A 26684-nucleotide genomic window follows, 5' to 3' on the forward strand; every position below is an offset into this window, starting at 1 on the left:
GAAGCAGTAGGATGACAGTTAACACCTCATACAGACAAGTCACAGAAGTGCTGGTTGTAAAATCTTCCTATTATAAGCTCTGTGGCTGAGTGGTTACACCGTTGTCTCCTGTCTGCTGGTCGCGATCTTTCTCTGTATATACCTCCGCTTGTTTTTGCGTGGTGCATTAATATAATATCGCTCGTGTGGTCAGAACATACGGGATGAGAATGAAATAGCTGGAAACCATGCCTGAGGCGCACTGGTGTGCCCGGGGCTTGGAATAAACATAGCTTGTAACCAGACTACCTAGCTTTTTGAGGCATCTGTAGTTAAACTACTTTCCACACGTGGGTTCGAATCCTGCTGACCGCGATCGATCTATATATATATATATATATATATATATATATATATATATATATATATATATATATATATATATATATATATATATATATATATATATTAATGTCGTATGTTAAAAAATAGCACAGGAAATTTTTTCTGCAGGTGTATAGGTGTGTTGTTGTGAGAGGAGAGCGGCAAGTTGTGGCGTTATTGATTGTTTCAGATTATACCTCGCAGTAATTGACGTTGACGAATGTATTTATTTCCAGAGGTTCATTAATTATTTGCTGCGGCTAAAGCTTTCCAGTGAAGCAGATTGTGTCAGACTGGCCTAATCGTTGTTTCCTCTTTTGTGTGTGTGTGTGTACTCACCTAGTTGTACTCACCTAGTTGAGGTTGCATGGGTCGAGTCCAAGCTCCTGGCCCCTCCTCTTCACTGGTCGCTACTAGGTCACTCTCCCTGAACCGTGAGCTTTATCATACCTCTGCTTAAAGCTATGTATGGATCCTGCCTCCACTACATCGCTTCCCAAACTATTCCACTTCCTGACTACTATGTGTCTGAAGAAATACTTCCTAACATCCCTGTGATTCATCTGTGTCTTCAACTTCCAACTGTGTCCCCTTGTTGCTTTGTCCCATCTCTGGAACATCCTGTCTTTGTCCACCTTGTCAATTCCTCTCAGTATTTTGTATGTCGTTATCATGTCCCCCCTATCTCTCTGTCCTCCAGTGTCGTCAGGTCGATTTCCCTTAACCTCTCCTCGTAGGACATACCTCTTAGCTCTGGGACTAGTCTTGTTGCAAACCTTTGTACTTTCTCTAGTTTCTTTACGTGTGCGTGTGACTGTGTGTGTGTGACTGTGTGTGTGTGACTGTGTGTGTGTGTGTGTGTGTGTGTGTGTGTGTGTGTGTGTGTGTGTGTGTGTGTGTGTGTGATGGCTGGGGATATTCAGTTATGTGTGAGGCCTCCCGATACTAGCCCTTCAAAGAGCTTTGATGCTGGTAAAGGTCTCTCTATCCAAGGAATAGGAACTGTCTTTCCCTTATATGGATGAAACTTTGTTACGTACTTCCCATTCCTCAGGTGCCATGTCCTCCCTTCTTAGTTCCTCCAGGTTTCCATTGTAAGGCCTGGTCAGCTTTTCTGTCATTTTGGTAAAGTGTCATCAACATCCAGAGTTTGTAAGCGCGTATCGGTATAGTGTGTAGAAATGTGCAGGAATGAGTTGTTCAGTGGCCTCTTACCAACCCAGTAACACCACCCACCACATCCATGGAACAGTGCAGGAATGAGTGTAGCCAGCGGCCGCCTACACCCAAGCCTGATACCAGCCCGGCAACGCCGCCCACCACATCCATGGATCAGTATAGGAATGAGTGTAGCCAGCGGCCGCCTACATCCTAGCCTCTTACCAGCCCGGCAACACAACCCACCACATCCATGGATCGATCGCCTTGTGCCGCCACAGTATTAATCGCCAGGGAATGAATGTCTTTATTGTGTAGCAGTAAATGTGGACCCTGGGTGTGTAGCATGATACCACTGATAACCCTGCTTTTGGTCACTTTCCTCTTTGGTACTTCCTGGGGAACCTTGTTATAGAAGCTTTAATGACGAGCAGTAGCTACTTCATAAAAGCTAGTACATGTTTAAAACTGATGATAGATTTATGTCTCGTTAACTCTGGGAAATTGATAATACGTTGAGAATGACGGTATTGTATGACAAGCTTGCTTTTCTTTCTGCATTATGAACTTGTAAGACGACAAGTAAATCTTACGAACTTCTACTTACCTTTAGTATACAAACTTCTGCTGACCCTTAGTCTACAAACATATACTTAAATTCAGTGTATAAACTTATACTTACAATCAGTGTATAAACTTGTACTTAAATTCAGTATACACACTTCTGCTTATATTCAATATACACACCTCTGCTTATATTCAGTATACACACCTTTGCTTATATTCAGTATACACTCATTGGTCACTTATTAGGTACTCCATGTCTGTACTCCCTCCTCTTTGTTCCCCAGAACAGTTTGAATTCTTCGTGGCATGGATTCAACACGGTGTTGGAAACATTCCTTAGAGATCCTAGCCCATGTTGACATGATAGCATCACACAGTTGCTGCAGATTTGTCGGCTGCATATTCATGCTGCTAATCTCCCGTTTACCACATGCCAAATGTTTACGCAAAATTCTGACCCTACCATCTGGACGTCCCAGCAGAAATCACGATTCGTTAGGCCAGGCATCGTTTTTCCAATCTTCAGCTGTCCAGTTTTGGTGAGCCTGTGCCCCTTGTAGCCTCAGTTTCCTGTTCTTAGCTGACAGGAGTGGAACCCTGTGTGGTCTTCTGCTGTAGGCAGTCGCCTTCAAGGTTCGAAGTGTGCATTCAAAGATGCTCTTCTGCATATCACTGTTGTAACGCGTGGTTATTCGAGTTACTGTCACCTTCCTGTCAGCTTGAGCCAGTCTGGCCATTCTCCTCTGACCTCTCTCATTAACATGACTTTTTCACCCACAGAACTGCCACTCTCTGGAAGTTGTGCATTTTTCGCACCATTCTTTGCAAACTCAAGAGACTGTTGTGCATGAGAATCCCATACTGGTGTCTGAGATACTCAGACCACCACGTCTGCCACCAACAATCATCTCACGGTCAAAGTAGCCACTTCACTGTTCTGATGTTGGGTCTGAAAAATAGCTGAACCTCTTGACCATATCTGCATGCTTTTAGGCATTGAGATGTTGTCACGTACGTAACTAATGGATTAGAGATATTTACAGGTGTGCCTAATAAAGTGGCCGCGTAGTGGTTACACCTCTGCTTACATTCTGTATATTTACATTGAATATACACATTTTTACTTACATTGAGTATGTATACTTATATTTGCATTCAGTATACACACTTCTACTTAAATTCAGTATACACTTACATATGTTTTCATAAGAACATAAGAACGAAGGAACACTGCAGAAGGCCCACTGGCCCATGCGAGGCAGGTCCAAGTCTCCTACTGGCTTAAGCCAAAGCACCCAACCTAGTCAGGTCAGGTCACATTGACTTAAGGGAGGAACACGGCAACCGACCTGTTAGCACAAGCTATCAGGTCTAACTCACACCCACCCACATCTACTCATGTATTTATCCAACCTATTTTTAAAGCTACACAACGTTCTGGCCTCTATAACGGTACTTGGGAGTTTGTTCCACTCATCCACAACTCTATTACCAAACCAGTACTTTCCTATATCCTTCCTGAATCTGAATTTTTCCAACTTAAAACCATTGCTGCGAGTCCTGTCTAGGCTAGATATTTTCAGCACACTATTTACATCCCCTTTATTTATTCCTGTCTTCCATTTATACACCTCAATCATATCCCCCCTAATTCTACGTCTTTCTAGAGAGTGCAGTTTCAGGGCCTTTAGTCTATCCTCATAGGGAAGGTTTCTGATACATGGGATCATCTTTGTCATCCTCCTTTGTACATTTTTCAGAGAATTTATATCCATTCTGTAATACGGTGACCAAAACTGTGCAGCATAATCTAAATGAGGCCTAACCAAGGATGTATAGAGTTGAAGAACAACCTGAGGACTCCTATTATTTATGCTTCTTGATATGAAGCCAAGGATTCTATTAGCTTTATTGCGAACACTTATGCACTGTTGTCTTGGTTTCAGATTACTGCTAACCAGAACTCCTAAATCTTTTTCGCAATCCGTAATATTAAGATCTACATTATTTAGTTTATATGTGGCATGGTTATTGTCCTGTCCAACATTTAGAACTTTGCATTTGTCTATATTAAACTGCATCTGCCACTTCTCCGACCACTGCATCAGTCTATTCAAATCTTCCTGGAGTGCTCGAATGTCCTCGTCAGAATGAATTCGACGGCCTATTTTGGTGTCATCGGCAAACTTGCCGATGTCGCTCTTTATGCCCTCATCTATGTCGTTTATGTAGATTGTGAACAGCAGGGGGCCCAACACTGACCCCTGTGGAACACCGCTCGTGACGCTTCCCCACTCTGATTTCTCCCCATTTATGCAAACTCTCTGCTGCCTATTTGTCAACCATGCCTCTATCCAGGAAAAAATTTCTCCTCCTATTCCATGTGCTTTAATTTTCCTCAATAGTCTCTGATGTGGGACCCTGTCAAAAGCCTTACTGAAGTCCATATACACCTGTGATTCTTATTTGTTATTCCTCCTTGTACAGTATTTCTTTTCCAGTTTAGGCCAGGTCAGAGATGAAACCTCGGGCCCGTTATGAAGCCTACTCACATCCACTCAAGGGGCATCCCTGGCTCTGGTGAATCAACTCTTGATCCGAAGAACTGGATTTCCTCGGCTTGAATCTATATATATATATATATATATAAGGAACTTGCACCACTTTTGATCTAATAATTGGGAATATTTCCTTGTTTGTTAAATTCACCTCCTCGACAAAAGGATAAGGTATCAATCACTGCTCTGTACATCAAAAAATATGCATACAAACTATTGTAATTTTCATACTGTTTAAGAGTTGTACATTATGAAATGTATCAGTTTTTGTGTATCACGTTGTGAAAGTAAATATAATACACCAGCCCTTTTATTTGCACGTGTTCAGAATGCATATTTTCGCCTATATAATATTTTTGTTTTGTTCGCACCCTTTGAAATCACAGGAAATATCAGATTTAACGTTTTCGACCTCGGGCAATCATAAAGCTTAGGCCACTACATGACTCGGGTATTCCAAGTATATTCTATGTAATACATATTCCATAGATTTAAAAGGACAAGATTTCGTTGCTACCGCTGCACGTTAAACTTGATCTCATCAAACAGTTGGTTAAGGCAATAGACAAGGATTATTCAGTATTCAAATACCTTTTAGGAAAGTTCCGCAAACAGATTCTAGAATTAAAGGTGTATTTGTGGGTCCACAAATTTTTCGGCTCATGGCTGACAGTGTTGCAGTGAATGACGTGGAGTTAACAGCTTGGCGTAAGTTCAGGAATATGCAATGGGTTTCCTGGCAGACACAGACGTCAGCTACAAGGTACTGGTGGATCAGCTACTGTGAGTTACCAACGACTAAGCTGTAACTTGTCACTCATATTTCATTTCCTCCACTCGTGTTTAACCTGACAACTTACGTGACGACCATGCCAGGAGTATGCCTGGAGGGTGTTTCCGGGGTCAGCGCCCCCCGCGGCCCGGTCCATGACCAGGCTTCACATAGAGAAAGTCTCTGTCAAGATGTTGCAGAATTGTAAACATTTTCCATAGGTAGATGGAGTCACATTGCTGCTGGAAGTTCCAGCGAGACGAGCTAGCCAAGGCCTATAGGTAGGTTAAACATTATTAAAAATGTTTTTGTTGATGATACCTTGACATTCTTCACACATACACATGTTAAATTGCATGTGTCAATAATGTACTTATAAATCTTTTGTTTCTTCTTCCATCTTAGTTGTATATGGGAGTTATGTATAAATATGGTGAAATAATTTTCTTTATAAAACTATATTTTCAAGAATGTGATGAGTTTTGCAAAACCTGTCTTCGTCTTTTGTAATCAGCAGAGTTGATTTAGCGAACCGGACATCAGAGGTGCATTTATATTTGTCTTAAATTTTGTTGCACAGTGTAACCTGTTTTCACATAGCTTGCTTTGGTAGTGCTTTGATGGGTGGGTCACTCTACCCAGTAGAAATTAGGGCGTGTCAGGTGACCCTCCAGTGAGACATTTTGCCACCTGGCAGGAACTGATGAGGGAAGCACTACTGGAGGTTGCCTGCGGATCCAGGAATGTACGACTCCTGGCATTTTTGCTGGTTTGCCCACCACCATTATTAACAAAATGGCGATTTTACAGTTCACGATATACTAACAGGTGGTATTGTTAAGCCGTAGTACTACAGTCAATTTTGGACATGCCATCCTGGTGTGCACCCAGTAGAATAAGAAGTCGTATCAATTCTTAGAGTTGACCTCATTTCTTTTTACTTTATGATGAACGAGACTGTGCCTTATTCCCTGGATCCATAGCGGTTGCAACTTCCTCTACTGACCCGAGTGCGATAAACCCTCCTTAAAACCGGAGCTTATTTTTTGGCACTCGCTTGTTTCCCAAAACCAAGAACTCCATTCCACCTGTCCCTTCTGGTACCTGACCCCCCACTTTACTTTGACTATATAACGTGCTTCCGTCACGATGCAGCGACACCACCAAATGACTGAATGGCATGACTTCATCTGCCAAGAGAGAACTACAGACAAGCGACGACACTGATATGGCGCACACACCTCGATAACACCAAGAAACATACCACCTGGAAACCTCTCCCGCTAACAAAATACTTCCAGAAATGACATTGGAGGAAAAAAATACCAGTACAACTAATGAATCTTGAAGCATACCTGATCCGTATACCTCTCTCCCTCACACCCTTTAACCAACAGACGTGCATCCTTTAATTACATCCCTATTAACGCCACTCCTTTTATTGGGCGATTTTAATTTCATTTACTTTGCAGACTAGCACTGTCCACCTAACCTAAGCAGTAGTGTGGCTTTCTCCTACTGTAAGTCTTTCAAGGAAAGGTTTAAGACTTCTAGCATGGACTTTAGGGAAGAGTCGTACTCTCACAGTTTGAGGCTGACACACAATGGCGAGCATCGTAAAAAAAAAAAAAAAAAAAAAAAAACTTTGGAAGGGCAAGGCACCTAGTGAGCATCAGTGTCGCTGATCTTGGTTTCCATGTAGAGAATAAGATCTTTATAGAAAATGGAAGTGTCTATATTTGGGTAGACTCAACGAAAAATTAGGTCGCCTTCACCACCATGCTAACCCGAAATGATGTCTGTTCAGTACATACAGTTGCCATGCTGCTTAGAACTTCGCGAAGAAGGAGAAACCAAAGGTCAGGAACGAGCCCACAGCATGGGCATCATGGCACACAACACAATGGGCAACAACCCACATGCATGAACCTGTTTCCTCGCCAGACTATTATGAGACAAGTGGTCTAATGCAGCATTCAATCCAAGCCAGACTAGGGTGAAGAGAATATCAAGTTGGGCAGGCAGACGTCCTAATGTTCGTACTGAATCACGATATTTAAGGCAATCAGGAGCATTCGTTAAATTGCTAGGTTTAAGGTTATATACAATGGCCTCAGCTAAGCATGAATCGAGTTTTAACATGCCTAAATTATTATATAATGAAGGCCTATCATATTTTATAATCGCCGGTTCGGAAATGTTTCTTTCCAACATTACATTAAAGCACTAGGAACTATAATTTGGGCTTCAGTCCATATATATAATGATATGATATACATGTCGTGCCGAATAAATAAAACTTGCTGTTTTGGCTTAAATAGCAACGTACTTCTTGCCGAATAGGGCAAGCGAAAATTTGTGTATGCAATAATTTCGCAAAAATCATTCTGAACCTAACGAAAAAAAATATTTCATTGTGTTTGTTCATTATTAAATTTTTGTAAACGTACATAAAATACATTTAGTTGGATTAGGCTAAATTAAATTGCGCTTGTTATAATAAGGTTAGGTAAATTTTCTAAGGTTCTTATGGTACAAAATTATTAATCTTTGTTAACATAAATGAAAAAAAATATATCTTTAAATGTATAAGAGAAAATTTTAGAAAGGACTTAATTTTAAATGAGTTCTTGCTAATTGACCAATTTTACCTATTCGGCACAACATATATATATATATATATATATATATATATATATATATATATATATATATATATATATATATATATATATATATATATATATATATATAAATATATATATAAATATATATATATATATATATATATATATATATATATATATATATATATATATATATATAGTGTGTGTGTGTGCGTGTTTGTGTGCATGTATATAATACACATGAACTCTTTATAACATTGGTATACCATACCATTCATGCACCACGCTATTAAAGCCGTCACTATTGCTGCTGCATTTGATGCTGTTCATTTAATTGTTTAGAAGTAGAACAGTAAGTTTGAACATTTTTTATGGTGTTTTTAATAAAATGTTAATCAAGTAGAGTAGTTTGGTGGTATTGCCTTCCTGTATCCAGTAATATGAAAGAAATATTTTGGTTGCGTTGTGGGTCTCTACATGAAGTTGTGTGCAAAAGGTTATTTTGTTTCAATTGTGGGGTCGTATATAGCTTAGTGTACAGAATACTGTTGTATTTTGGTGCCAGTGATGAACGAGTGGCCACAAATTGAGTCTAGGAGTCACTAGCCACCGCTGATCTCTACCCTTCCCACAGGAGATAGTGAAAATTTATTTAATAAAATTGAATCCACATTGTGTGGCTTCGCTGCTCTGTATGATAAATATGTTGTGGAAGTCAAAGCTATTTGTGTTTCCCTGGTATCCTTTTTACTGTATGACTCTAGTTTATTGTATTTAATACGGTAATATTTCTGGTATCTGTACCGTAGTAGTAGTATTTTATTAAAGTCATCTTCCGTTACACAAGATGTGTTTCGTAAATGGTCATGCAGTGTATCAGCCTGAAGTGGAAGACTTCAGTAACGTGATGAGGATTAATTAAGCATTTCACTAAAGGTTCATTTGGTACAAGAACTTCACAGGTTTGCTTGCAACAAGCAGGCCTGCAGTTACTCTTACACGGGACTGACAGTCTTGATCATCATACAGGTGTAATGAAGACGTCTTAGCGTGGAGGAACCCCTCAAGAGAGGCACCTACATGTCGGTGACGAGCTCTTGATCCAAGCAACCGGTCTCATCCCTCCCCCTCTTTGGATCGGAGCTAATTACTTCTCAAGGTGGTATATGATTTGACTCGCATGGGGTTAGCGCTTCTTATTATAATAAAGTGGAAGATGAAGTGGAATCTGTCAGTACCTGTAGTTGATTTCTGGGGGTCATCGCTCCCTCGCTGCCCGGTCGTAGACCTTTGAGACAGTGTCTTTGAAGGTCGCCCTCTTGGTCAGGCTAACAATACATTCGCATTTTAAAATTGCAATAGATGTTTTAATTAACGTCAGTTTTTAGACTTTGTTTTTATCCAAATCGCTTTTTCTTTATTTCTACCATTTAAGCTAATTTAAAAAAAATCTAAATAACTACAGATGTGCAAATTTTATGAAAAGGCCGTTGTACGTCTTGCAACGAGATGGCGGAGAAAAAAGAGGAAACGTTTAAATTTGAACGTTGAATTCTCTTGATGCGAGAATGGGCTGGGTACAAAGGGTGCAGCTCCTGTCCCAGGTTGATCAGCACCGACTGAAACCTCTAAAGTTTTTCCCATCAAATTTTGGGGTACTATGAAGTCTTGAGGCCAGAATATTGTGACTTACTCCTCACCCCATCCCCCCCACACACACTGTATATCATGAAGTGGTGTGACCATGGCTGACTGAATTATCACCCTCCAGCTCTCTGCTACTACGCACCTAGACATGCATCATGGATTACAACCAGGGTTGTGCTCATCACTATTGATTATCTCTCATCACTTCGTGGTTCTTGGGATCATTTCCCCTACGTCCCGCTCTCATATATGGCCTTCTAAATTTCAAAATAAATTTAACAAAAATAAAGACTTATAAGAGACACGAATACAGTGTTTACATTATATAGCAGAAATTTGTAAGAGTTGTGTGTCGTTTTACATGCTTGGAAAAAGTAAAACGCCAGTAATAATGCAGAGCGCAAAATGTGTAAGCAGCTTTCTTGTGAGACGGTGAGGGTAGTAACTCCGTGGATGGTTGTAGTTAGTAATGGCTGGCTGGCTTAGTGACCTAGCTGGTGTTAGCGACCTGAACCGGCTGTCTGGGTATCCCAAGCGGGATGGTCGGCTGGGCAGTCACTGTGTAACCTTGATGCCGCTGACACGCACTGTGTGTAAGTGTGCAGATGTTCCAGAACAGTTCTTGTGTAAATGTAACCCAGAGTGGCTTCTGTTGTCAGTAACCTAAATAAAGCTGGTGTAGCAGAACAAACTTGGTAATATTTGATAGCCCCATTGAATAAGTAAAGATAGTGGCCAGTGAGTGAGGTGCACAAGACTTCACCCATCTATGTATAACAGTCTTCAAGAGCCAACTAGATGAGGTCCAGTTGGAGATTGCATGAGCGTGCCTTGATGTCTTTGAAGAGCTCTTATTCCAGGGAATTGGAGCTACTCTCCCTTGGATTTAATTTAGGTACCTTTCATATCTCTTGCGCTGTATGACTTATACGGATTTTAGCGCTTCCCCCATGAATGAAGTAGTGTGTGTGTCTGTGGGCTGCGGGCATCAGTAGCCTGGTTGATCAGGTCACAAGGAAAGCTTGACCTTAGGTCTGGCAGCCAGAGTAGGAAATCTTTCTAAACCGGTTACGTGTATAAATGTGGATGTTGCCACCTGAGGTCTCTCAAAGGAAGCACCAGACAGGTAAGGCGAGCTTGTGTTACCTTATGTCAACTTAAGAAGCAGTTTTATTGATCTTGTGCGAGTGCTGACTTGTATGGCCCGGTGTGTTGACCAGGTGCGTTGCGTGCATCGTGAGGGAGAGTGAGGTAGTGTGCTTGCACCAGGTACGCAAGCACTTGCTATTACCACACCTTCCTCTCCCTCTCTCTCCCCCCTCCCCCCCCCACCCTCTTTCCCCTCACATAATCTTCACTTTTCACTTCATCTACATCAGTTCTCAACTGTGGAATTTATAAGCAATACACATAATGAAAGAAAACTGGAAGGAAAGAAAGGGGGAAACAAGGCAAACACTAGTCGAGAAGATCCGCGAGGAGGATGAGAGTAGAGCTCAGGGTTCACTCAGAACTATAGGCAGCATGAAGAATGAAGTCCAGGTTCACTCAGAACTGTTAAGCAAACAATATAGAGATAATTCAGCATAGGTGGTAAGACAGAAAATGATTCATGAAGGACGACATAATTATATGAGGAGTTAATTCGTAGGAGAGGTGTTCTATGAGAAAACGATTATTTATTAGGAAAGCTTAGAAGGAAAGAACCACAAGCTAGACAGTATCACCACAACAGTGGTGGTGGTATGGCAGAAAGACAGTGCGGAGCAAATCTTTGTTTGTAAACTGAATTTGGCTCTAAACCCGGATTACCTTTGATGGGTTTCAAAAGCTTACCTGCTCTCACACCCCGGCCCTGGGCCAGGCTTGTCTGGTGCTTGCCTGGTCGACCAGGCTGTTTTTGCTAGCAGCCCACATATTCATCACAGTTCGGGTGATCCGGCACTTGGCAGATGAAATTCTTTTTATTTCTTAAGGACTTCCACACTTGTTCCAGCATTGTTTCTGAATATCTTCTGAGAAAGTGTTAAAAAGTCTGGGACCGCGTATGCTGACACAGTGTTCTCGTATTGTGCCCTTGGTGCTTCTGCCACTTACTGGGTTTATTCTACTTATTCTCTCGTATCTCTTGACTTCAGTAAGTCATGGCATTGTGCAGATTTGGGACTAGGCCCTCCCTCGCTTACTTTCTACATTTATTTCATCATGTTTCTCTTTTACCCTTTAGATGTTCCCAGTAAATTAAATTCTTTATTGACTCGAGGCGGGCCATAAATGATCTTCGAATCTGTTCCAGCTCTGATATCTCTCCTGTCCTGAACGGAGCCGACAACACTGAACAGTACTCAAAGCAAAAGAGCGCAGGAGATTGGGAAGTGTCACCATTGGCGTTATTTTCTTTATTTTGAAAGTGCTCATTTACCCTTTCATTTTCCTGGCCGTCGTGACATTTGCTTATGGTATTTTTTTAAAAGACAGGTCAGCTGACATCATTACATTCAGATCTTTCACATGTTCCTTTTGTGCTGTTTTGTGCTCTTGTGTTTTATATACAGTTTCCCTTTTAAACTCTTCATTCTTTCCATATCTAAGCTTTATCAGTAGCTTGACTTGATAATGCTTGTTGCACACTAGTTTTTCTATCAATCTTGTCGGTAAATCTTGCCTCTCGGATTTGAAGAAAGTGAAGAAACTACTAGTGAAGATGGTGCTACAAAGCCGTGGGACCTGACAATGTATCGCTATGGGTGCTGAGAGAGTGCAGATGTGTGTGACCTGCGTGAAAGAATCTACAAGTCATTGGTACCTGGGTATCAAAAATAATTGCGGCAAATGTCATTCCAGTGTACAAGCAGTGGAGCAAGTGGATGACTCTAAACTACTAGAGGCTATACACAAATAACCCGCACATAAGTTTCTTTCTCATATGTTCGGGTTATGTGTGTATTGTTCCAGTCACGGTATTGTGCCCTTTTATTCTCCACTAGACGCTGGTATAACTGACTTATTTAAATTACGTACCGTAGAATATAAAGGAAGTCATTGAAATACTGGGAGAACTGTATTGATGAGCAAAAGTCAGCATTGGTTTGGTGACCTACTGACGTTCTGTGGTAAAGTAATGGATAAAGCTGGAAAGAGATGGATGGACTGCATTGTCCTGAACTGTACAAGGTATTTTACACATACCATACGAAGGGCTAACCCACAAACTGTAAAATCAGGCTCAAAGAAGAGTAAGAGATAGAATACTGAGTAACAAGGAAGGTTAAAAATGGATGGAGGAGTACCTAAACAACGGTAAACACATCTGGTGAGAAATCTCTGGGGTTCTATAAGGGTCGGTTATGGCTTATGTAAATCTTGCCGCAAGCCTGAAGCAAGTATGTCACTGTTCATAGATAATACAAAATTAATGTTGAAAATACAAACGGAGGACTACTATAAACCAGAAGACGAACTGGGCTGATTTAAGGAATATTCAGATCTGATGGGATTCAACCTGGCAAATAGAAGGTAATGAAAATAAGTGAGGGAGCAATAAAACATAAAGCATGTGGGAGGGAAGGAGATTAACTCAAACCAAAAACTAGTAAAAAACAAATTGCAACGATACTACATACCCTGTAGCTGAAAGCCAGTCTATAGTGGATATTGCCAGTAGTGTACGTCAAGGTTACAGATACAAGAGTGGCGCTGAGCATCCTAAAGAAGGAAGTATTCAATACAAGTAACAGTACGCAAGTTCAATCAATCCTTGAGTACGTGGCCACCACTAAGGCAACACAAAAATAAATACAGAGAAAGTAGAGACATAAGCAGGAGAGCCAAAAACGAATACCATAGAGAAAAGGAATAACAAAAAGGCAATTTAAACTGGACATAATAGCCAAAGCAAAATCAGAGTCAGATCTTCTGTATAGCCACATGTGGGAGAGAACCTCGGTAAAAGATCAAGTGATAAGACGAGGAAAGCTGGACAACTGTCTGACAACGTTAGGGATATATGCCAGGAGCTCAGCAGACGCTTCCACAGTGCCTTACAGCTGAGGTAGGGCCAATGCCAAAGGAAGGTAGGACACGCGTTCGCAACTATCACGCGACAAAACTACAAGGAAGGATGTATTGAACTTCTTGTTACATATCTCTTGCACTCCTCAGCCACATTATTCTTGCTGCCACTCCTGCACGTCCACCCTCCTTTCCTTACTCCTGCACCCCAACTCCTACCCTGCTTCCATACCTCCATATTACCTTTCTATGCTCCTTTATCTTTTCCCATGGGGTTTTGATTATAATGTTTTTCCCCCTTATCGTCTCCCTTTTCCCCTTGCCCTCCATTTCCCTCCTTTCACTATCCCTTTCCCCCTTCCCTGCCACTTCTTCCCCTTTCCATTTGCTTCCCCTCTTCTTCCCTTACATTTTTCATTTCTATTCCCTTTTTTCCCCATTATCTTCCCTTCTTTCCCCTTCCCTGTACCCTTCCATTCTCTTCCACTTTCCCTGCCCTTCTGTCTTAAAACTTACTTTCCCATCTGCCTTCTGTATTTCCATTACATCAGCCTGCGTTCCATTTGTCTACCCAGCCGTCTACTATCCATTTGGCTTGGGCTCCCTGTCCTTCGCTCGCCCGCTCCCATGTATTTGTGGAGCAGCATGTTGCACCAACATTCACAAATTGTTGTTAGTGATGACCAGCTTGTATGGGCTGGGAGGGTGGACGTGGGGAAGAGGCGCACCACTGTGGTTGTGATGCTGAGGGTGGTAATGTGGCTAGGGATGGTAGTGTGGCTGGGGGTAATACTATGGTGGGGTACTTGTCTTAATGTGGCTTTTTTCAAAAGTTTCAGAGGTTGAAAATCTGAGGCACAATTATATTAATATGCGTATAACGCCAAGGGACAGCAGGAATTACTTATTCTCAAGGTTGTAAGCGGAATAAGCTAGATAACTTAGTGGTGGAGACAAAATCATTGCGCAGTTTAAAGATTAGGTATGATAGAGACAAAGAAACCAGTAGCCAGGAGCTGCAATTCAACCCTCATAAACAGTCTAACATGGCAGATAATAAACAACTTATCCCCGTTTTTCTACACGAGTTTTCGTAAGTTACCCAGCGTCACTTTGCTAACACTTGCTCTACACTGTCATATCTTCATTTAAGTTAGGTTGGGTGAAAATACAAAAGCATGTATTTGATCACAAAAAAACGGAAGTTAAAACAGTTGCGATACGATACGTAACCATGAATCGTTCAGATTTTCACGAATCTCACTTGTGGTGATATATATGTGATATATATAGGTGTTCCACAGGGGTCAGTGTTGGGCTCCCTGTTGTTCACAATCTACATAAACGACATTGATGAGGGCATAAAGAGGGACATAAGCAAGTTTGCCGATGACACCAAAATAGGCCGTCGGTGGTCAGTCGTCACGTGAGGTCACAGACCCTGAGCTGCTTTGGGGATTAGCGTGGACAGTTAGAAAGCATGGCTTGCTTCTGCAGTGTTTTAAAAATTCAGGTTGGAGAGTTGAAGGAGGTCTTGCTTCTCCAGGAGGAGATTAGGAGGCTGAAGGTCCACCTCAATGGGTCTGGGAGAGAGAGTGAGGTGGCTGGAGTTGTGGGGAATGAGGCTTCTAGCAGTGAGGTGCAGTCTGTCTCTCGCTGTGAGGAGGCTGTAGGTGGGGAGGTAGCAACGGCTACCAGCAGTGAGGTGCAGTCCAGCACCTGCTACAAGTGGCGAGTGGTAACCAGTAATGGGAGGAGAATCAGAATAAGGAAAGTTAAGAGTGAAGATCTGAAGGTAGGAAATCGCTTCTCTGTTCTTCAGGATGAATGTACTTCAGTGGCCAGTGAAGGTAAGGGTACTACTGCCCCTGCTAACAGAGGTAAGCGCATTCTTGTGGTTGGTGACTCTCAGGTAAGATATATTGACCATGCTTTTTGTAATAGGAATAAGAAGATGAGAGATAGAGTATGCTTCCCTGTTAACAGGCTGGATAATATCATGTCAGGTAATGGGAACAAGCCCATTATCTGTCTCAGTGCTGGTGGAAATGATATTGGGAAGGGTAGGAGAGAAGAGCTGCTAGATAAGTACAGGTCAGCTATAGATTTCATTAAGTCTAAGGGAGGGGTCCCAATCATATGTAGCATCTTGCCTAGAAGGGGAGTAGGAAATGAATGGTTGTCTAGGGCAATTGGTGTAAATTGCTGGCTAGACAGATACTGCAAGGAACTTGCAATCCCATTCATTGACAACTGGAACAACTTTTATGGCAAACATGATATGTATGCAAGGGATGGGGTACATCTCTCTGGGGCTGGGGTGGTAGCACTTGCAAACTCAATTGAGAAGGCCATTGGTGAAATGCCTATGATTTTAAACTGATAGAAGATAGAGGTATGGGTGTGTGTGGGAAACAAGCAGGTTGCAGCACTAGGGTTGGAAACAGTAAATGTATAAAAGGCATTCAGCATTAAGTTATAAATAAAGACAATAGATCAGGTCAGCAAACAAAGGGGGACAGCAGAGGGCAGCAAGGGACTAGCTCCCTTAAGGTTTACTATACTAATAGCAGTAGTGTAAGAAATAAGATAGATGAGCTAAGATTAATTGCAAGTGCAGGAAAAATAGATATTATTGCTATAACAGAGACCTGGCTCAATCTGAAAGATAGATGCCCTCTGAATGTCACATACAAGGCTATAAATTATTCCACACTGACAGGGTCAACAGGAAGGGTGGTGGAATTGCGATGTATGTCAGAGACAATTTAAATTGTTGTGTTAGACAAGATATAAAATTAGAAGCGTCGGCCACTGAATCTGTTTGGTTACAGCTTCTCGAGGGCCGAGAAAAATTAATTTTGGGTGTGATTTACAGGGCCCCAAGTCTTGGTAGGGAGTGCAGTAAACTTCTATGGGACGAAATTCGTAATGCATCTACATACGAAAATGTTGTGCTAATGGGAGATTTCAACTATAGACAGATTGACTGGAGCAATTTGACAGGAAATTTAGAGTCAGGTGACTTTCTTGATACGATCCAGGATTGTTTTTTAAAACAGTTTGTGACAGAGCCAACTAGGGGAAATAACCTCCTTGACTTGGTTCTTGCCAGTAAGGAAACACTAATTAATAATCTTGAGGTTAATAATGAGCTTCGGGAAAGTGATCACAAATCACTCAGTTTTAATATATCATGGAATTCCCCTAATAATGGCAATCAAGTCTCCGTCCCTGACTTTCGCTTGGCTGATTTCATAGGACTGAAAAATTACTTAGGTGGGCTGAACTGGAATGACCTGACTAAGGGTCAGGTAGGTGGTGATGGTTGCCGATATGACGCTTTCCAGGGCATAGTTCTAGCTGCTCAGTCAAATTATGTTCCAAATAGGGAAATCAGATCAAACAAAAATGATCCTAAATGGATGAACAGTAGTTTAAAATATCTGATTGGTCAAAAGAGAGGCATATATAGGCAAATCAAAAGAGGAGAGGGGCAATTAAGAAATCGATATATTCAGTTAAAGAGAGAAATAAGAAAGGGAATTAGAAAAGCAAAGAGATTATGAGGTTAAAGTTGCAAGAGAATCGGAGACTAATCCAAAAGGATTCTTTCAGGTATACAGAAGTAAGATCAGGGACAAGATAGCCCCACTCGGAAGTTCCTCGGGTCAGCTCACCACAGAACTTTTAACACATACTTCCTCTCAGTTTTTACACAGAAGGATACCAGCGATATTCCAGAAATGATAAATTATGTAGAACAGGACGATAATAAACTGTGCACGATTAGGGTCACAAGTGACATGGTCCTTAGGCAAATAGATGAATTAAAACCAAACAAATCCCCAGGCCCTGATGAACTGTATGCAAGGGTTCTAAAGGAATGTAAAGAGGAGCTTAGCAAACCTTTGGCTAATCTTTTCAACATATCACTACAAACTGGCATGGTGTCAGATAAGTGGAAAATGGCAAATGTGATACCTATTTTCAAAGCAGGTGACAGGTCCTTAGCTTCGAACTGTAGACCAATAAGTCTAACCTCCATAGTGGGAAAATTTATGGAATCAATAATTACCGAGGCAGTTCGTAGCCACCTTGAAAAGCATAAATTAATCAACGAATCTCAGCATGGTTTTACAAAGGGGCGTTCCTGCCTTACGAATTTATTAACTTTTTTTCACTAAGGTATTTGAGGAGGTAGATCATGGTAATGAATATGATATTGTGTATATGGACTTCAGTAAGGCTTTTGACAGGGTCCCACATCAGAGACTATTGAGGAAAATTAAGGCACATGGAATAGGAGAAATTTTTTCCTGGATAGAGGCATGGTTGACAAATAGGCAGCAGAGAGTTTACATAAATGGGGAGAAATCATAGTGGGGAAGCGTCACGAGCGGTGTTCCACAGAGGTCAGTGTTGGGCCCCCTGCTGTTCACAATCTACATAAACGACATAGATGAGGGCATAAAGAGCGACATCAGCAAGTTTGCCGATGACACCAAAATAGGCCGTCGAATTCATTCTGACGAGGACATTAGAGCACTCCAGGAAGATTTGAATAGACTGATGCAGTGGTCGGAGAAGTGGCAGATGCAGTTTAATATAGACAAACGCAAAGTTCTAAATGTTGGACAGAACAATAACCATGCCACATATAAACTAAATAATGTAGATCTTAATATTACGGATTGCGAAAAAGATTTAGGAGTTCTGGTTAGCAGTAATCTGAAACCAAGACAACAGTGCATAAGTGTTCGCAATAAAGCTAATAGAATCCTTGGCTTCATATCAAGAAGCATAAATAATAGGAGTCCTCAGGTTGTTCTTCAACTCTATATATCCTTGGTTAGACCTCATTTAGATTATGCTGCACAGTTTTGGTCACCGTATTATAGAATGGATATAAATGCTCTGGAAAACATACAAAGGAGGATGACAAAGTTGATCCCATGTATCAGAAGTCTTACCTATGAGGATAGACTGAGATCCCTGAATCTGCACTCTAGAAATGCGTAGAATTAGGGGGGATATGATTGAGGTGTATAAATGGAAGATAAAAATAGGTTAGATAAATACATGAGTGGATGTGGGTGGGTGTGAGTTGGACCTGACTAGCTTGTGCTACTAGGTCAGTTGTCCTGTTCCTTCCTTAAGTGAATGTGACCTGCCCTGACTAGGTTGGGGCATTGGCTTAAGCCGGTAGGAGACTTGGACCTGCCTCGCATGGGCCAGTAGGCCTGCTGCAGTGTTCCTTCTTTATGTTCTTATGTCATGCCGAATAAGTAAACTTGCGATTTTGGCTTAAATAACAACGCTCTTCTTGCCAAGTAGAGCAAGCGAAAGTTTATGTATGCAGTAATTTCGCAAATATCATTCTGAACCTAACGAAAAAAAATGTATTTCTTTTTTTTTGTTTATTATTAAATTATTGTAAATTTTTTTGAAATATATTTACTTGTATTAGGCTAAATTAAATTGCGCTTGTTATAATAAGGTTAGGTAAGTTTCCTAAGGTTCTTTTGGTACAAAATCATTAACTTTTATATTAAAATAAATGAAAAAATGTATCTTTAAAATGAGAAAATTTTAGAAAGGACTTAATTTTAAGCGAGTTCTTGCTAATTGACCAGTTTTACCTATTCGGCACGACACGCACACCCATTATAATTGTGTGTGTGTATTATTAATGTAATCCTGATGTAAGAGACATTGAAATTCTGAATGTTTACTACGAGGAAGCAGAAGTAGATTTTACATACTGAAATTCGACTTTCAGGTAGACATTACACCTTCAACGATTAGCGCGTTAATTACGCCCAAAATTAGAGGCGAAGTTCGATTCAAAAAAGTTAGTTTTAGAGAGAGTAAAGTCAGGCGTTTATACAGTGCTCTGTAATTGTCCGGATCGCATAGCCTGGCTTCAGTGTCGTAATGAAGATATGTTGTTGATGAGTGTGTTTTGTAGTGAGGAACAATGTGTAGTGTAGCCTGGTGCTGACCTGGTGTATGACCTGGTGCTGGCTTGGTGTATGACCTGGTGCTGGCTTGGTGTATGACCTGGTGCTGGCTTGGTGTATGACCTGGTGCTGGCTTGGTGTATGACCTGGTGCTGGCTTGGTGTATGACCTGGTGCTGGCTTGGTGTATGACCTGGTGCTGGCTTGGTGTATGACTTGGTGCTGGCTTGGTGTATGACCTGGTATTGGCTTGGTGTATGACCTGGTATTGGCTTGGTGTATGACTTGTTGCTGGCTTGGTGTATGACCTGGTGCTGGCTTGGTGTATGACTTGGTGCTGGCTTGGTGTATGACCTGGTATTGGCTTGGTGTATGACCTGGTATTGGCTTGGTGTATGACTTGTTGCTGGCTTGGTGTATGACCTGGTGCTGGCTTGGTGTATGACCTGGTGTATGACTTGGTGCTGGCTTGGTGTATGACCTGGTACTGGCTTGGTGTATGACCTGGTGCTGACCTGGTGTATGACCTGGTGCTGGCTTGGTGTATGACTTGGTGCTGGCTTGGTGTATGACCTGGTGCTGACCTGGTGTATGACTTGGTGCTGGCTTGGTGTATGACGGTGCTGGCTTGGTGTATGACCTGCTGCTGGCTTGGTGTATGACCTGGTGCTGGCTTGGTGTATGACTTGGTGCTGGCTTGGTGTATGACCTGGTACTGGCTTTGTGTATGACTTGGTGCTGGCTTGGTGTATGACCTGGTACTGGCTTGGTGTATGACCTGGTGCTGGCTTGGTGTATGACTTGGTGCTGGCTTGGTGTATGACCTGGTGCTGACCTGGTGTATGACCTGGTGTATGACTTGGTGCTGGCTTGGTGTATGACGGTGCTGGCTTGGTGTATAACCTGGTACTGGCTTGGTGTATGACTTGGTGCTGGCTTGGTGTATGACCTGGTGCTGGCCTGGTGTATGACCTGGTGCTGGCTTGGTGTATGACTTGGTGCTGGCTTGGTGTATGACCTGGTGCTGGCCTGGTGTATGACCTGGTACTGGCTTGGTGTGTGACCTGGTACTGGCTTGGTGTATGACCTGGTGCTGGCTTGGTGTATGACCTGGTGCTGGCTTGGTCTATGACCTGGTACTGGCTTGGTGTATGACCTGGTGCTGGCCTGGTGTATGACCTGGTGCTGGCCTGGTGTATGACCTGGTGCTGGCTTGGTGTATGACCTGGTGCTGGCTTGGTGTATGACCTGGTGCTGGCTTGGTGTGTGACCTCTTGCTGGCCTGGTGTATGACCTAGTGCTGGCCTGGTGTATGACCTGGTGCTGGTCTAGTGTATGACCTGGTACTGACTTGGTGTATGACCTGGAGCTGACCTGGTGTATGACCTGGTGCTGGTCTGGTGTATGACCTGGTGCTGACCTGGTGTATGACTTGGTGCTGGTCTGGTGTATGACCTGGTGTATGACTTGGTGCTGGCTTGGTGTATGACCTGGTCCTGGCTTGGTGTATGACCTGGTGCTAGCTTGGTGTATGACTTGGTGCTGGCTTGGTGTATGACCTGGTACTGGCTTTGTTTATGACTTGGTGCTGGCTTAGTGTATGACCTGGTGTATGACCTGGTGCTGGCTTGGTGTATGACTTAGTGCTGGCTTGGTGTATGACCTGGTGTGTCTTGGTGCTGGCTTGGTGTATGACGGTGCTGGCTTGGTGTATGAGCTGGTGCTGGCCTGGTGTTTGACCCGGTGCTGGCCCGGTGTATGACCTGGTGCTGACTTGATGTAAGACCTGGTGCTCGCTTGGTGTATGACCTGGTACTGGCTTGGTGTATGACCTGGTGCTGGCTTGGTGTTTGACCTGGTACTGGCTTGGTGTGTGACTTGGTGCTGGTTTGGTGTATGACCTGGTACTGGCTTGGTGTATGACCTGGTGCTCGCCTGGTGTATGACCTGGTGCTGGCCTGGTGTATGACCTGGTGCTGGCTTGATGTATGACCTGGTGCTGGCTTGGTGTATGACCTGGTGCTGGCTTGGTGTATGACCTGGTGCTGGCTTGGTGTGTGACCTCGTGCTGGCTTGGTGTATGACCTAGTGCTGTCCTGGTGTATGACCTGGTGCTGGCTTGGTGTATGACCTGGTGCTGGTCTAGTGTATGACCTGGTACTGGCTTGGTGTATGACCTGGTGCTGACCTGGTGTATGAACTGGTGCTGGTCTGGTGTATGACCTGGTGCTGACCTGGTGTATGACCTGGTGCTGGCTTGGTGTATGACCTGGTGCTGACCTGGTGTATGACTTGGTGCTGGCTTGGTGTATGACCTGGTGCTGGCTTGGTGTATGACTTGGTGCTGGCTTGGTGTATGACTTGGTGCTGGCTTGGTGTATGACCTGGTGCTGGCCTGGTGTATGACCTGGTGCTGGCCTGGTGTTTGACCTGGTACTGGCTTGGTGTGTGACCTGGTACTGGCTTGGTGTATGACCTGGTGCTGGCCTGGTGTATGACCTGGTGCTGGCTTGGTGTATGACTTGGTGCTCGTTTGGTGTATGACCTGGTACTGGCTTGGTGTATGACCTGGTGCTGGCCTGGTGTATGACCTGGTGCTGGCTTGGTGTATGACCTGGTGCTGGCTTGGTGTATGACCTGGTGCTGGCTTGGTGTATGACCTGGTGCTGGCTTGGTGTATGACTTGGTGCTGGCTTGGTGTATGACTTGGTGCTGGCTTGGTGTATGACCTGGTACTGGCTTTGTGTATGACCTGGTGCTGACCTGCTGTATGACCTGGTGCTGGCTTGGTGTATGACTTGATGCTGGCTTGGTGTATGACCTGGTGCTGTCCTGGTGTATGACTTGGTGCTGGCTTGGTGTATGACGGTGCTGGCTTGGTGTATGACCTGGTACTGGCTTGGTGTATGACTTGGTGCTGGCTTGGTGTATGACCTGGTGCTGGCCTGGTGTATGACCTGGTGTATGACCTGGTGCTGGCTTGGTGTATGACTTGGTGCTGGCTTGGTGTATGACCTGGTGCTGGCCTGGTGTATGACCTGGTGCTGGCCTGGTGTTTGACCTGGTACTGGCTTGGTGTGTGACCTGGTACTGGCGTGGTGTATGACCTGGTGCTGGCTTGGTGCATGACCTGGTGCTGGCCTGGTGTATGACCTGGTGCTGGCTTGGTGTATGACTTGGTGCTGGTTTGGTGTATGATTCGGTACTGGCTTGGTGTATGACCTGGTGCTGGCCTGGTGTATGACCTGGTGCTGGCCTGGTGTATGATCTGGTGCTGGCTTGGTGTATGACCTGGTGCTGGCTTGGTGTATGACCTGGTGCTGGCTTGGTGTGTGACCTCGTGCTGGCTTGGTGTATGACCTAGTGCTGGCCTGGTCTATGACCTGGTGCTGGCTTGGTGTATGACCTGGTGCTGGTCTAGTGCATGACCTGGTACTGGCTTGGTGTATGACCCGGTGCTGACCTGGTGTATGACCTGGTGCTGGTCTGGTGTATGACCTGGTGCTGACCTGGTGTATGACCTGGTGCTGGCTTGGTGTATTACTTGGTGCTGGCTTGGTGTATGACCTGGTGCTGACCTGGTGTATGACCTGGTGCTGGCTTGGTGTATGACCTGGTGCTGGCTTGGTGTATGACCTGGTACTGGCTTGGTGTATGACTTGGTGCTGGCTTGGTGTATGACCTGGTACTGGCTTGGTGTATGACCTGGTGTATGACCTGGTGCTGGCTTGGTGTATGACTTGGTGCTGGCTTGGTGTATGACCTGGTGCTGACCTGATGTATGACCTGGTGTATGATTTGGTGCTGGCTTGCTGTATTACGGTGCTGGCTTGGTGTATGACCTGGTACTGGCTTGGTGTATGACTTGGTGCTCGCTTGGTGTATGACCTGGTGCTGGCCTGGTGTATGACCTGGTGCTGGCTTGGTGTATGACTTGGTGCTGGCTTGGTGTATGACCTGGTGCTGGCCTGGTGTATGACCTGGTGTATGACCTGGTACTGGCTTGGTGTGTGACCTGGTACTGGCTTGGTGTATGACCTGGTGCTGGCTTGGTGTATGACCTGATGCTGGTCTGGTGTATGACCTGGTGCTTGCTTGGTGTATGACTTGGTGCTGGTTTGGTGTATGATCTGGTACTGGCTTGGTGTATGACCTGGTGCTGGCCTGGTGTATGACCTGGTGCTGGCTTGGTGTATGACCTGGTGCTGGCTTGGTGTATGACCTGGTGCTGGCTTGGTGTATGACCTGGTGCTGGCTTGGTGTGTGACCTCGTGCTGGCTTGGTGTATGACCTAGTGCTGGCCTGATGTATGACCTGGTGCTGGCCTGGTGTATGACCAGGTGCTGGCTTGGTGTATGACCAGGTGCTGGCTTGGTGTATGACCTGGTGCTGGCCTAGTTTATGACCTGGTGCTGGCCTGGTGTATGACCTGGTGCTGGTCATACACCAGAACATGGTAGTACTCACCTGGTAGTACTCACCTGGTAGTACTCACCTGGTAGCACTCGCCTGGTTGTACTCGCCTGGTTGTACTCGCCTGGTTGTACTCGCCTGGTAGTGCTCACCTTGTAGCGCTCACCTGGTAATACTCACCTGGTAGTACTCGCCTGGTAGTACTCGCCTGGTTGTACTCGCCTGGTTGTACTCGCCTGGTTGTACTCGCCTGGTTGTACTCGCCTGGTAGTGCTCGCCTGGTAGCGCTCACCTGGTAGCGCTCACCTGGTAATACTCACCTGGTAGCACTCATCTGGTAGCACTCACCTGTTAGCACTCACCTGGTAGCACTCACCTGGTAACACTCACCTGGTAGCACTCAACCTGGTAGCACTCAACCTGGTAGCACTCACCTGGTAGCACACACCTGGTAGCACTCACCTGGTAGTATTAACCTGATAGCACTCACCTGGTAGCACTCAACCTGATAGCACTCAACCTGGTTGTCATGTAGGGGGGGGGGGTAATGAAACGTAAAGATAATCGGGGAATATGGGAGTAAGGCAGGGGATAGGCAGGCGAGGTGGTAGGAGAGATGATTAGCGGAGGTAGGTAATGTGAGGTCACTGGTGACTACACCTTCACCTCTCATTACTCTACCCACCACACTACTCACCCTCTCACTACTTGAAATAAACTAATGAATAAAAGAGCAAATAATGGGGACAGTGAATATTACTATTCAACTCAAACACAGTTTATTATTAAGTCCTTGTACAATAATATATTTGGGAACAGGAGAACATTATTGTGGTTTAGATAAATGAGGTGGTACATATAAGCAGTGAGACAGGGAACACAATCAACTTGACGAAAATGAATATAACTTACAATATAGTTCAGAGAACAGTTCACCACAGGAACTAAGGCACAGGTCCCAAGCCCTATACAGCACGAGTACTGCTCCAAGCCAGTACTCTGCCCAATGTCTCCAACAGTCTCCTCCCGAGATTTCAGCAGCCTTCTCCCTAGCCCTGCAGCAGCTCCTCCTGAGCTATGCACACAGCAGCAGCTCCGCTCGAAGTCTCCCGATCATGCTCTTCCTTGGGCTTTTATGGTGGTCCAAGCACCCTCCACAATGAGGTGTGCACCACGTGTACGACCTGACGCCGAGATCTGACGCCAGTGACGAACAAAGGAGCTGATACTTAAGCCGAAAAGGCGTGGCTGTTTAGCCACTTGCCAAGGCAAGGTGACCATATAATTAGGTCTCCCTGGAGACCTCACAAGCCCAGCTGAACTACATCACATGGTAGCACACACCTGGTAGTACTCAACTGGTAGTATTCACCTGCTGGCACTCAACCTGGTAGCACACACCTGGTAGCACTCACATGATAGCACTCACCTGGTAGCACTCACCTGGTAGTACTCACTGGTAGTACTCACCTTTTAGTACTCACCTGGTACCCCTCACTCGGTAGCACTTACCTGGTAGCACTCACCTGGTAGCACCCACCTGGTAAAAAAAATTATATTTCTATCACATATTTAATTTTAAAATGGTTGAAAAAAAATCCTAGTTATTGTTTTGTATCATTTCTGTTATAAAATCGGCAGTGTTACTGAGAGGTAAACATTGTGAAATACCAGGTGTGTGGAACCTGGGGGGAGGGGGGTTATATTGCGTGGTCTGTAGGGAGGGAGCTTACGTATGGGGAGAAGCGAGGTAAGCAGGAATATGATGTTGGGAATGAACGAAACTTATTGGAAAGGGGAAGAAAGTGAGGAGTGAGAGGAGGGAGAAGCGAGGGGTAATGAGGGGTCAAGGTAAAGGAAAAAAAAATAAAAATCCTGGTGGGGAGAAATAGTAAAAGATTTACACAGTGGATTTAAAGGTCATACAGGATTAAGAGAGAATGGAAGGCAGAGTTAGGAAGGTCCTACAGGAAGAGGGAAGGGAGATAGTTAACTAAGGCACAGACGAGAGAGAGAGACAGGAGTGGGTAAAGGAGAGGTATATCACCAGTGTTCTGCTACCATACTCTGTGATAGTTATGTGATTGGTGCTTGTGCTGAGATGATTAATATACTGTTCAGTACATCCACATGCAATTGAGCTGCCATCCATAGGATATTTGGTGCTTCGCTCTAGGCGCGAGACAGACATCTCAGTAACCCCTAAAAACAGCGCCCACTACCTCAGTGCACGGGAAAGGAATAGTACAATATGTATCATAAATTTTTAGTACAGTTAAGCATCAGCAGTGAAGATTTGAAACTAAGCAGAGTCATTCACAAGATTTTGCATGGAAACCAATATCCCAATTTCTTCAGTAAAACTGACAGATTTGCTCCTACACACAGACCATCAGTTCAAGTCTTTCACTAAGTAAAATATACCAGTGTGGAAAGTTTCAAGCCAGTCAGAAGAGGCTATACAAAGTTATGATAATTATTACCTAACACAATCAAACGCCAGTTTTCCGTATCTTCGTTGTATTTTCTTTCAAATTCTCTGTAATCTTTTAAGAAAAATATATGATTTTTAGGGATACTGGAATTTGTATACTTCCTGTTCTACC

Source organism: Cherax quadricarinatus, chromosome 1, assembly GCF_038502225.1.
Source record: "Cherax quadricarinatus isolate ZL_2023a chromosome 1, ASM3850222v1, whole genome shotgun sequence".
NCBI lineage: Eukaryota > Metazoa > Arthropoda > Malacostraca > Decapoda > Parastacidae > Cherax > Cherax quadricarinatus.